Source organism: Nerophis ophidion, linkage group LG03, assembly GCF_033978795.1.
Source record: "Nerophis ophidion isolate RoL-2023_Sa linkage group LG03, RoL_Noph_v1.0, whole genome shotgun sequence".
In the NCBI taxonomy this organism is placed as follows: domain Eukaryota; kingdom Metazoa; phylum Chordata; class Actinopteri; order Syngnathiformes; family Syngnathidae; genus Nerophis; species Nerophis ophidion.
The window spans coordinates 6,499,907-6,512,783 of record NC_084613.1 but is presented as its reverse complement, the minus strand read 5'-3'; the positions used below and the strand labels follow the sequence as shown (position 1 = coordinate 6,512,783).

At 35.1% G+C, this 12,877-nt stretch overlaps 1 protein-coding gene across 1 annotated transcript in view; it reads right to left on the bottom strand.

The window, feature by feature from the left end:
- Nucleotides 1-7,572, bottom strand: part of LOC133549032 (sodium-dependent multivitamin transporter-like) — an 80,332-nt gene extending 72,760 nt beyond the window's left edge. The window contains exon 1 of the mRNA XM_061894102.1: nt 7,468-7,572. The gene's annotated coding sequence lies outside the window, so the exon portion shown is untranslated. The remainder of the gene's footprint in view (nt 1-7,467) is intronic.
- Between the last annotated feature and the right edge of the window lie 5,305 nt (nt 7,573-12,877).

The following is a 12,877-nucleotide window of genomic DNA, read 5'->3' as shown; positions in this document are numbered from 1 at the left end:
ACGGACATGACAAGGCTTTAAAATCTGACTAATCGTTAAGAAGTGGTTGACTATCAAAATGATGGTTCATACTTCATAGCAGCCCTATCGGAAAGGTGACAAGTTCAAAGCCGCATCATGTTATGACCTCCTAAAGACTGGACATAATGCAGGTTGTATTTTTTGACCCCACAGATACAAAAAGGCCACAAGCATCAAGACATCAAAGAAACCAAAGGCCATAAAAGACATCCACGCAGCACAGAGCTGATGCAACCAGCTACCAAAATAAAACAAAACCTAAAATTGAGCAATAAATAATTCAATTATTTATTTCCCTGCTTAGGCTGTTGCCCCCGCGACCCGACCTCGGATAAGCGGAAGATAATGGATGGATGGAATTTATTGCAAAAATCTGTTTGTTCGATCGATCGAACATTTGTATAAAACCATTTAATAAAAATAGGGAAATGGGAAAATAGTGGGAATCAACATATTTTTGTTTGCCACAACCTTCATTTGTTTTCTAATAAATGTACATCAACAGTATTCAAATTGCATTTGTAACATGTGTTTATGAATAAAAAAATGTATTAAAAAAACCCCAGCAGCTGTTCGCCACCACACACATATCACGCCACCGCTCTCATGTACGCTCTATTGCAGAAACTATGTCCGTGCATTTTAAGTTCCGGGCACTCCATGTGGTCTGGATTTAATCAAAGCAACAGATTATATAACTCACTTTTCTTTCTTCACATGAACGCTAACGCAAGTCTTTTTAGTACAGCTCTTTGACTCTCTGTGACACAAACTGCCAATTATTTGAGCAATTATTAAACCCCCCGAGTTGAACCCTGGCCCCAAAACAACTCTCTGAACTGTCAGTCATGGCCATCACTACAAAGTTGACTGGGTTGTGACCACAGACACTAAATATGAATTTATAAATGCAGTTATGTTAACTACATGTGAATAATGCTGTGTAATAGACTATATTTATATTATTCACATGTGAATAATGCTGTATAATACTGTATTTATATTATTCACATGTGAAAAATGCTGTATAATAGACTACATTTATGTTATTCACATGTGAATAATGCTGTATAATACACTATTTAAACTATTGACATGTTAATAATGCTGTATAATACTGTATTTATATTATTCACATGTGAAAAATGCTGTATAATAGACTGTATTTATATTATTCACATGTGAATAATGCTGTACAATAGACTGTATTTATATTATTCACATGTGAATTAAACTGTATAATAGACTGTATTTAGTGTATATTATTCACATGTGAATAATGCCGTATAATAGACAGTATTTATATAATTCACATGTAAATAATGCCGTATAATAGACTGTATTTATATAATTCACATGTAAATAATGCTGTATAATATACTGTATTTGTATTATTCACATGTGAATAATGCTGTATAATACACTATATTATCCACATGTGAATAATGCTGTATTATAGACTGTATCTATATTATTCACATGTGAATAATGCTGTATAATACACTATTTATATTATCCACATGTGAATAATGCTGTATAATAGACTGTATTTATATTATTCACATGTGAATAATGCTGTATAATAGACTGTATATAATGTATATTATTCACATGTGAATAATGCTGCATAACAGACTGTATTTATATATTCACATGTGAATAATGCTGTATAATAGACTATATTATCCACATGTGAATAATGCTGTATAATAGACTGTATTTATATTATTCACATGTGAATAATGCTGTATAATACACTATTTAAACTATTGACATGTTAATAATGCTGTATAATACTGTATTTATATTATTCACATGTGAAAAATGCTGTATAATAGACTGTATTTATATTATTCACAAGTGAATAATGCTGTACAATAGACTGTATTTATATTATTCACATGTGAATTAAACTGTATAATAGACTGTATTTAGTGTATATTATTCACATGTGAATAATGCCGTATAATAGACTGTATTTATATAATTCACATGTAAATAATGCTGTATAATAGACTGTATTTAGTGTATATTATTCACATGTGAATAATGCTGTATAATAGACTGTATTTATGTTATTCACATGTGAATAATGCTGTATAATAGACTGTATTTATATTATTCACATGTGAGTAATGCTGTATAATAGACTGTATTTATACTATTGACATGTTAATAATGCTGTATAATGGACTGTATATAATGTATATTATCCACATGTGAATAATGCTGTATAATAGACTATTTATATTATTCACATGCGAATAATGCTGTATAATAGACTGTATTTATATTATTCACATGTGAATAATGCTGTATAATAGACTGTTTATATATTATTCACATGTGAATAATGCTGTATAATGGACTGTATTTAGTGTATATAATTCACATGTGAATAATGCCGTATAATAGATTGTATTTAGTGTATATTATTCACATGTGAATAATGCTGTATAATAGACTACATTTATGTCATTCACATGTGAATAATGCTGTATAATACACTATTTATATTATCCACATGTGAATAATGCTGTATAATAGACTGTATTTATATTATTCACATGTGAAAAATGCTGTATAATAGACTGTATTTATGTTATTCACATGTGAATAATGCTGTATAATAGACTGTATTTATATTATTCACATGTGAAAAATGCTGTATAATAGACTGTATTTATATTATTCACATGTGAATTAAACTGTATAATAGACTGTATTTAGTGTATATTATTCACATGTGAATAATGCCGTATAATAGACTGTATTTATATAATTCACATGTAAATAATGCTGTATAATAGACTGTATTTAGTGTATAGTATTCACATGTGAATAATGCTGTATAATAGACTGTATTTATATAATTCACATGTAAATAATGCTGTATAATAGACTGTATTTAGTGTATATTATTCACATGTGAATAATACTGTAGAATAGACTGCATTTATGTTATTCACATGTGAATAATGCTGTATAATAGACTGTATTTATATTATTCACATGTGAATAATGCTGTATAATAGACTGTATATAATGTATGTTATTCACATGTGAATAATGCTGTATAATAGACTGTATTTATATTATTCACATGTGAATAATGCTGTATAATAGACTGTATTTATACTATTCACATGTGAATAATGCTGTATAATAGACTGTATTTATATTATTCACATGTGAATAATGCTGTATAATAGACTGTATTTATATTATTCACATGTGAATATTGCTGCATAATAGACTGCATTTATATATTCACATGTGAATAATGCTGTATAATAGACTGTATTTATATTATTCACATGTGAATATTGCTGCATAATAGACTGCATTTATATATTCACATGTGAATAATGCTGTATAATAGACTGTGTTGCTGGGTCTGGTTTGGTTTTGGAATTGGATTGCATTGTTATGGTATTGCTGTGTAGTGGTTTGTTGGATTGATAAATAAAATAAAAAAAATAAAGAACAAAACAAAAACAAAAAACATTTTTTTAAATGAAAATCGATTCTGAATCGCGATTCATATTCGAATCGATTTTTTCCCACACCCCTAATATATACACAAACATATATATTCGTATATACACACACACACACATATATAAACACATGCATACATGCATCCATCCATTTTCTACCGCTTATTCCCTTTTGGGGTCGCGGGGGGTGCTGGCGCCTACCTCAGCTACAATCGGGCGGAAGGCGGGGTACACCCTGGACAAGTCGCCACCTCATCGCAGGGCCAACACAGATAGACAGACAACATTCACACTCACATTCAAACACTAGGGCCAATTTAGGGCTAATCAGTTGCATGTCTTTGGAAGTGGGAGGAAGCCGGAGTACCTGGAGGGAACCCACGCATTCACAGGGAGAACATGCAAACTCCACACAGAAAGATCCCGAGCCTGGATTTGAACCCAGGACTGCAGGACCTTCGTATTGTGAGGCAGACGCACTAACCCCTCCATCACCGTGAAGCCCACACACATACATGTGCACACATATATATGTATATATATATATATATATATATATATATATATGTATATATATACATATATATATATATACATATATATATATATACATATATATACATATATATATATACATATATATATATATACATATATATACATATATATATATATACATATATATACATATATATATATATATATATATATATATATATATATATACATATATATACATATATATACATATATATATATATATATATATATATATATATATATACATATATATACATACATATATATACATGTATACATACATATATATATATATATATATATATATATATATATATATATATATATATATATATATCAGGGTTTCCCACACATTCATTTATTTGTTGCGGCCCGCCACGAAAGAATTACGGCCGCCACAAAAAAAATAAAAAAATAAAAATAAATAAATAAAAAATAAAATGAAATTAAACTAAATAAATAAATTTAAAAAAATTTAAAAAATATATATATACATATATATATATATATTTATATATATATATATATATATATATATATTTTTTTTTTTCCCCCCGGCTTTTGACTCGCTCGACCACTCATAAATGCAATGGGACTCTGTCTGTGAATGGAGCTTGTAGTTACATATTATATAAATATGTAAATATTATATAAATATGTATATAAATATGTACATAAAGTGTTGTAATTATATTCCAACTCCGCGTTCTTCTTGGTCATCGCCGCTGACACCCCCCCCCATGCTGCCCGACCACACCAACACAAATAGACGCTTGACCTGTGGGAAACACTGTTTGTACATACATATATATATATATATATATATATATATATATATATATATATATATACACATATATATATATATATAGGTAAATGCATGTAAACAAGGCATGTGATCAAATACTTTGATTCTGACAGACACTCCACAGTCCTTTCATTATCTCACGATTGATTTTTTGTTTCTTTCTCTCTATTTTACATGTACAAAGTATATATGTGGGAAGGGGTAGGCATTATAAGCCTACACCTTTTTGCTCAGGGAAGGTAAACCCATACTTTCATTTATTTATCCGCCATGCACGGGAAGTGTACCGTTTACAATCAACCGATCACCCGATTTAAAAAAAATACAACATTGAATAGGAGGAGAATAATGTCACGCTGTCTGTTATGACTCCTGTCCAGACAGCCTTGGATAGCAACATGTTTGCTGATGCTAACACTATCTTTATATGATAACACTATCTTTCACGAGCAGATGATTATACTTACATATCAGTACACGGGTCAGCTTGCTACTCCTCAGCACCATAAACACTTTCACCTCCAAATGCCGTTAAGTCTTTGTAAAAGCATCCCATGACTACTGCGTACCTCCACTACCTATTCACACTTAGACTTAGACTAACTTTATTGATCCAGGATAATGCGGGTATAAAAGTAGACAAAAATGTACCATAGTAGCAATATAAATTAAAGCTGCAAGCAGCGATCGACGCGCTTTGGCTGTTGCCCCCGCGACCCAAGCCCAGATAAGCGGTAGAAGATGGATGGATGGACTATTACACAGAGAAAAAGTTGTATACACACATGTGCGCGTGACGTCACGGGTTGTGGAGCTCCTCACATCTGAACATTGTTTACAATCATGGCCACCAGCAGCGAGAGCGATTCGGACAGAGAAAGCGACGATTTCCCCATTAATTTGAGCGAGGATGAAAGATTCGTGGATGAGGAAAGTGAGAGTGAAGGACCAGAAAAAAGAAAAAAAAAAGACGAGGGCAGTGGGAGCGATTCAGATGTTATTAGACACATTTCCTAGGATAATTCTGGAAAATCCCTTATCTGCTTATTGTGTTGCTAGTGTTTTAGTGAGATTATAAAGTCGTACCTGAAAGTCGGAGGGGTGTGGCGACCGCCAGTGTCTCCGAGAGAAGCCACGTTTCTCGACCGGGCTGAGATATTAAATTTTTTTCCCTCCAACGAGGAAGCATCCGAGAAAAACTAGCTAGTTCGAATCTTTTTTTGAAAAAAAAAATAATAATACATTTATGGAACATCATTAGTAATTTTTCCTGGTCAGGATTAATTTAAAAATTTTGATGACACGTTTTAAATAGGTTGAAATCCATTCCGCACTTTGTTAGAATATATAACAAATTGGACCAAGTTATATTTCTAACAAAGACAAATCATTGTTTCTTCTAGATTTTTCCAGAACAAAAATTTTAAAAGAAATTCCAAAAGACTTTGAAATAAGATTTAAATTTGATTGTAAAGATTTCCTAGATTTGCCAGAATAATTTTTTTAGAATTTTAACCATAATAAGTTTGAAGAAATATTTCACAAATATTCTTCGTCGAAAAAACAGAAGCTAAAATGAAGAATAAATTGAAATGTATTTATTATTCTTTACAATAAAACATTTTTTTTTACTTGAACATGGATTTAAATTGTCAGGAAAGAAGAGGAAGGAATTTAAAAGGTAAAAAGGTGTTTAAAAATCCTAAAATCATTTTTAAGGTTGTATTTTTACTCTAAAATGGTCTTTCTGAAAGTTTTAAGAAGCAAAGTCAAAAAATAAATGAATTTATTCAAACAAGTAAAGACCAAGTCTTTAAAATATTTTCTTGGCTTTTCAAATTCTATTTGAGTTTGGTCTCTCTTAGAATTAAAAATGTCGAACAAAGCGAGACCAGCTCGCTAGTAAATAAATAATATTTAAAAAAAAATTGAGGCAGCTCACTGGTAAGTGCTGCTATTTGAGCTATTTTTAGAACATCCATCCATCTTACATTATTTTAAAAAGCATACACAATCTGTGTAAATATATCAGTCTGTGGGTAAAAGGACTTGAAAGCACACTTTTCCAGTCTTGACTCGAGACTTGAGACTTGGTCTCACCTCTGAGTCTTCCTTATCTTTCTTCAGTTTTAAAAGTCTCTCAGTCTGGATGGAGATCTTCCTTTATTACCTCCTGCTTTGATTGAAAGTCCAGTTTAAAAAAAAAACTGTCTAATTTTAGATATGTAATCCTCCATGTTAAAAGTGCAATACAGTAAATAATATTTACTGGTGTCGCCCACCGCTTTATTACATACTCTTACTATATTGGTAAATCATTGTAGCCACGTGATCACATAAAGGTTGTCTGCCATTGGCTGAGCCATACACGGTGCGGTGCCATTCAATACAGCGACGTTCACGTGCTACCGGTTTTTTTTACAAACGTCCAATGTGATTATTAAGAAATTCAACGTTAGCATTTTTTTTATTTTAATGAAATCCAGCAATGACAGCTGAACGCAGCAACAACGTGGTCCTGTTTGGCTCAGTGTGAAACGTATGAAACCGCTCATAGCGACCATGTTCTCAAGCGAATAAACACAAATAGTCACTTACTTGCTGTTGTTCCCCCAAAATGCGGTGGAAAGTGTTCGGCTGCTAGCCTCGGCTGGGCTTCGTGCTAGTGAACACGTGACAGCAACATTCGTCCACCCGGAAGTGTGACCGTTAAAGGACCGCCCATTCTCCTTGGCAAAACGTTGCGTTCGAGGACACTGCGTAAACCGGCGCTTCGCGTCGAATTTTGGTGCGTTTGTCGCCATCTAGTGTTTTTTTTGGTGGGGCTCAGCAGCATGCCTGGTTTTCGGATACTACACCAGGTGTCACCAACGCGGTGCCCCCCATAAGGACCAGATGAGTCGCCCGCTGGCCTGTTCTAAAAATAGCTCAAATAGCAGCACTTACCAGTGAGCTGCCTCTATTTTTTTTAAATTGTATTTATTTACTAGCAAGCTGGTTTCGCTTTGCGCGACATTTTTAATTCTAAGAGAGACAAAACTCAAATAGAATTTGAAAATCCAAGAAATTAATTTAAAGACTTGGTCTTCACTTGTTTGAATAAATTAATTTATTTTTTTTACTTTGCTTCTTATCAATCAATCAATGTTTACTTATATAGCCCTAAATCACTAGTGTCTCAAAGGGCTGCACAAACCACTACCACATCCTCGGTAGGCCCACATAAGGGCAAGGAGAACTCACACCCAGTGGGACGTCGGTGACAATGATGACTATGAGAACCTTGGAGAGGAGGAAAGCAATGGATGTCGAGCGGGTCTAACATGATACTGTGAAAGTTCAATCCATAATGGATCCAACACAGTCGCGAGAGTCCAGTCCAAAGCGGATCCAACACAGCAGCGAGAGTCCCGTTCACAGCGGAGCCAGCAGGAAACCATCCCAAGCGGAGGCGGATCAGCAGCGCAGAGATGTCCCCAGCCGATACACAGGCGAGCAGTACATGGCCACCGGATCGGACCGGACCCCCTCCACAAGGGAGAGTGGGACATAGAAGAAAAAGAAAAGAAACGGCAGATCAACTGGTCTAAAAAGGGAGTCTATTTAAAGGCTTAAAACTTTCGGAAAGACGATTTTAGAGAAAAAATACAACCTTAAAAATGATTTTAAGATTTTTAAACACATTTTTACCTTTTAAATTCCTTCCTCTTCTTTCCTGACAATTTAAATCCATGTTCAAGTAAATTTGTTTTTTTATTGTAAAGAATAATAAATACATCTTAATTTAATTCTTTATTTAAGCTTCTGTTTTTCAACAAAGGATATTTGTGAAATATTTCTTCAAACTTATTATGATTAAAATTCTGGCAAATTTAGGAAATCTTTACAATCAAATTTAAATCTTATTTCAAAGTCTTTTGAATTTATTTTAACATTTGGTTCTGGAAAATCTAGAAGAAATAATGATTTGTCTTTGTTAGAAATATAACTTGGTCCAATTTGTTATATATTCTTAACAAAGTGCAGATTGGATTTTAACCTATTTAAAACATGTCATCAAAATTCTAAAATTAATTTTAATCAGGAAAAATTGCTAATGATGTTCCATAAATTAATTTTACATTTTTTTTCAAAAAAAGATTCGAATTAGCTAGTTTTTCTCTTAATTTTTTTTCGGTTGAATTTTAAAGAGTTGAAATTGAAGATAAACTATGTTTCAAAATTTAATTTTCATTTTTTTTCGTGTTTTCTCCTCTTTTAAACCGTTCAAATAAGTGTTTTTTTCATCATTTATTCTCGACAAAAAACCTTCCGTAAAAGGAAAAAAAATGTACGACGGAATGACAAACAGAAATACCCATTTTTTTTTATAGATATAGATTTATTTATTAAAGGTAAATTGAGCAAATTGGCTATTTCTGGCAATTTATTGAAGTGTGTATCAAACTGGTAGCCCTTTGCATTAATCAGTACCCAAGAAGTAGCTCTTGCTTTCAAACAGGTTGGTGACCCCTGGACTACACTTTGTTTCTGGAAATAATCTCGTTTTTCGCCCTTTAATCAAAGGAAATATATATATACTTTTACTTATTTGTTAACATTTCCCTAAAAGACCCACAAAAAGTCGAATTACTGCATGTTTTCTTGACAGGAAGTCAACAACGGCTGTTTTATTTTGACAGCGCTGACCAAAGCCGCATTGCATGATGGGTAACAAGTCTTCCTGGTCTGGCACGCAATCAATGCTGTGATTTGTAGTTTTTTGTCCTTCATACGCTTCAGAAAGTAAGTAAACATCTAAGAGTTAAAGTGACAAAAAATATCTCACTTTTATTTGTCATACGTGCATTATTGGAGACCGTTTTTTGTAGCTTATTGACTGCTGCTATATCAACCGGTGAACGCATGTAATGCGCGTTTGTCGCCATCTAGTGGTCAGTTCGAGTTTTGCACCCTGCCTGCTCTTCTAATGCAACTCATACCAATGCAGAGTAATGCATGACGTCATCATATCTGAAAAGTAAACAAGTGTTTGGATCCTTTTAAATATTACACTTACACAACTCTTTTCTTGCTCAAAATACACATAATTATAAATCTGTGCTCACTTGAAGTATTTTTTTGATGTCAAATAGCACTTTTAACGTTTTATGACGCATTAAAGTGTGTTTTTACACAGTTTTTCCTTCCCACTGGCATACTTGCCAACAGGGGCGCTGCTAGGGATTTTGGGCCCCAGGAAAATAATCTTTACAGGAACCCCTCTGTATTATAATTTCATCATTATTAGGGGCCTCTCTTGGCCCCCTTCCATCATGGGCCCCTAGAATCCATCTCCTTTTCGGCGCCCCTGCTTGCCAATCTTGAGACCTCCGATTTATGTAGTTGGGGGGCGTGGTTAAGAGGGGAGGAGTATATTTACAGCTACAATTCACCCAGTCAAGTATTTCATATATATATATATATATATATATATATATATACATATATATAAATATATATATATATATAATTAAATTAAATAAATACTTGAATTTCAGTGTTCATTTATTTACACATATACACACACATAACACTCATCTACTCATTGTTGAGTTAGGGGTTGAATTGTGAGTGTGAATTATATTTATATAGCGCTTTTCTCTAGTGACTCAAAGCGCTTTACATAGTGAAACCCAATATCTAACATTTAAACCAGTGTGGGTGACCTGGAGCAGGTGGGTAAAGTGTCTTGCCCAAGGACACAACGGCAGTGACTAGGATGGCGGAAGCGGGAATCGAACCTGCAACCCTCAAGTTGCTGGCACGGCCGCTCTACCAACCGAGCTGTGCGTGTGTGTGAATTGTCCAGCCTTGTTCTATTCCATCCATTTCCTACCACTTATTATTCCCTTTGGGGTCGCAGAGGGCGCTGGTGCCTATCTCAGCTGCAATCGGGCGGAAGGCATTGTACACCCTGGACAAGTCACCACCTCATCGCAGGGCCCCTTGTTCTATTCTCTGTCACTATTTATCCAACCATATGCATGTACAGTAGATGGCAGTACTGTCCTGTTTAAGAGTGTCACAACATTGCTGTTTACTGTAGACGAAAATGTGACTGCTGTTGTTGTGTGTTGTTACCGCACTGGGAGGGGGTTAATGAAAGTGCCTAACAATAAACCCGCATAAGAAACCAAGAACTCACCCTCGATCATTCTACAGTTATAACGTCATTGGGCAGCCACGCTGTTTATATTGTGGGAACGCGGAAGTGAAAACAGGCTGGCCTCACTCAGGCCACGCCCCCTCCAGCTCCGCCTGAATTTCGGGAGTCTCCCGGAAAATCCGGGAGGGGTTGGCAGGTGAAAAGGAATGACAGAATTTAGTGCTGAAAAGACACTTTTGTGACATTAAAACTAAATAAATTGGTGTTAAAAATGAACACTTAAGAGTGAAATGGAATAACACAATTCAGTGTGTCTAAACAACACAGAAAGTGTCAAAATATTAACACAATATTGAAAGTGTTATTTTAACTCAAAATCCGTGAGAATGATATCAACTCAGGAAAAGTGTTGATTTTAACTCCCGTTTGAGTTGAAACAACACCCCGGATTTCAAAGCAAAATATCCATCAAATTGTACAACAGATTGGAGGGTGAAAGCGCATATTATGGGATGTCAGTAGTTGTCATTTACAGTCCATGGAAAAAAACGCTGCCGATTTTTTTATGGTAGAAACAAACAAACTTGCAGTTCAGTTGCCAAAATTAAAAAACAACATTGTTTTTCCATGTCCAGTAATATGTTGTAAACATTCATTTTACAGTACAATTCTGTTCACTGAGCTGACAGTTTTTATCCGTAAAAAACCCCCCAAAAAACAGTGGTACTGGTATTTCCTTTTACCGTAAATTTTGGACAATTCCATGCTCCCAGCCTTGTGGGAACAGTTTGGAGCTGGCCCCTTCCTCTTCCAACATGACTGTGCAGCAGTGCACAAAGCAAGGTCCATAAAGACGTGGATGAAAGAGTCCTGTGTGGATGAACTTGACTGGCCTGCACAGAGTCCTGACCTGAACCTGACAGAAAACCATTGGGACGAATTACAACGGAGACTGAGAGCCAGGCCTTCAGTGTGTGACCTCACCAATGCGCTTTTGGAAGACTGGTGGAAAATTGCTATAAACACACTCTGCAACCTTGTGGACAGCCTTCCCAGAAGAGTTGAAGCAGTAATAGCTGCAAAAGGTCATATTGAACCTACTGGGTTAAGAATGGGATGGCAATTCAAGTTCATATGCGAGTCAAGGCAATATAGTGTGTATACAGTATGTGTAAATATAAGGGCAGCACGGTGGACCATGGGTTAGTGCGTGTGCCTCCTGGGTGCTGGGTTCGATCCCCGGGCTTGGAGTTTGCATGTCCTCCCCGTGACATGCGCGTGGCGATAGGTTAAATGGCAACACTAAATTGTCCCCAGTGTGTGAATGTTGATCCTGTGTTGGCCCGGCGATGAGCTGGCGACTTGTTTAAGCCTCACACTTCTTCTGTTCCAGACTGTCATTACTGCCACAAGTGGTGGAAAAGTGTATTACAAGTGAGTAACCCTCAGGCCCTGTTAGAATAATGTGTATGTTATCACACAACTCTTATGCTTAAAGGCCGTTACTATGGTTAGTATCAATTGTGCTGAAGTTGTACTTTTATATCTGTGCAAAGGGACAACTTGCAATCTGGATTGCGAGTCGTCTTGTATCAGTGTTTGTGTCCGGAACATCGAGTGCCGTGACGCAGACAAAGCAGAGACAGGGCGATATCACGAGTGTCAACACATTGTGTCTGAGTGGGGTTGCTGAGATTTCTCCCCCCATTTTGTTCAGAAGCAGCCTCAGTGATGTAACCAGGGACCTCCCAAATAAATAGAGGAGCACATGGGACTGTTACCTTAGAGCAGGGGTAGGGAACCTACGGCTCTTGAGCCAGATCTGTCTCTCAGATAAATCTTAGCTGACATTGCTTAACA